This window comes from Galeopterus variegatus, unplaced genomic scaffold (genome assembly GCF_000696425.1).
Source record: "Galeopterus variegatus unplaced genomic scaffold, G_variegatus-3.0.2 Scaffold3517, whole genome shotgun sequence".
In the NCBI taxonomy this organism is placed as follows: domain Eukaryota; kingdom Metazoa; phylum Chordata; class Mammalia; order Dermoptera; family Cynocephalidae; genus Galeopterus; species Galeopterus variegatus.
The window spans coordinates 6230-6961 of NW_007729628.1; positions in this window are offsets into that span (position 1 = coordinate 6230).

Below are 732 nucleotides of genomic sequence, written 5' to 3' on the forward strand. Positions count from 1 at the left end.
CATGGAACATCACCCAATAACCTTCTCCAACAGCACTTGCTGCAACCAAGGCCAAGTTATCAGCACCCTTTTACACTCTATGCATCGGACTGCTCAGTTTTTACAATTTTCCCAGCCTTATCCTACCGTCTTTCACTCATCCTCTAGAGTCTTATTTGCTGCCACCCCCACCCCTTGCCCAGCATTCTTGCATGCAAGTCTGCCCTAGTTTAGATAGCCTATTTCAAATGCAGCCTCTCTCCCTAATTCCCCCTCTCAAGATATAATACCTCTCTCCCCTGAAGTGCCATACCACCACATCTGTATCTCACTTAGAGACCTTTCTATTTTGCATCACAGCTGTTTGCATACCTGTCATTTTTTCTATCCACTGTAAGCCAAGTACATGTCTTTTCCATCTTTGTATGGCCCCAAGGTCACTGATGTGCCAACTAGACCTTCAATCTCTCTTGCCGAAGAGATGAAGAAGTCATAGGAAAACACCAAATACAAATTAAACAGGATGTAATAGACTCACTGACCCTCTTGCCCTGACTCCATTCAGCTTGCACATCACCTCCTACATTAATCACTCTAAAGTGCAACTTTTCTCATGCCAAAAGAAACTAGTAACTCCCCATTGTCTATTGCATAAATCCCCATTGAGTATCCTGAGTCAAGTCCACCTGCTCCCCTTTTGCCACATCTGGCCTCAATCCTACCCACCCAAACTTATCTCTTGACACCTCCTTC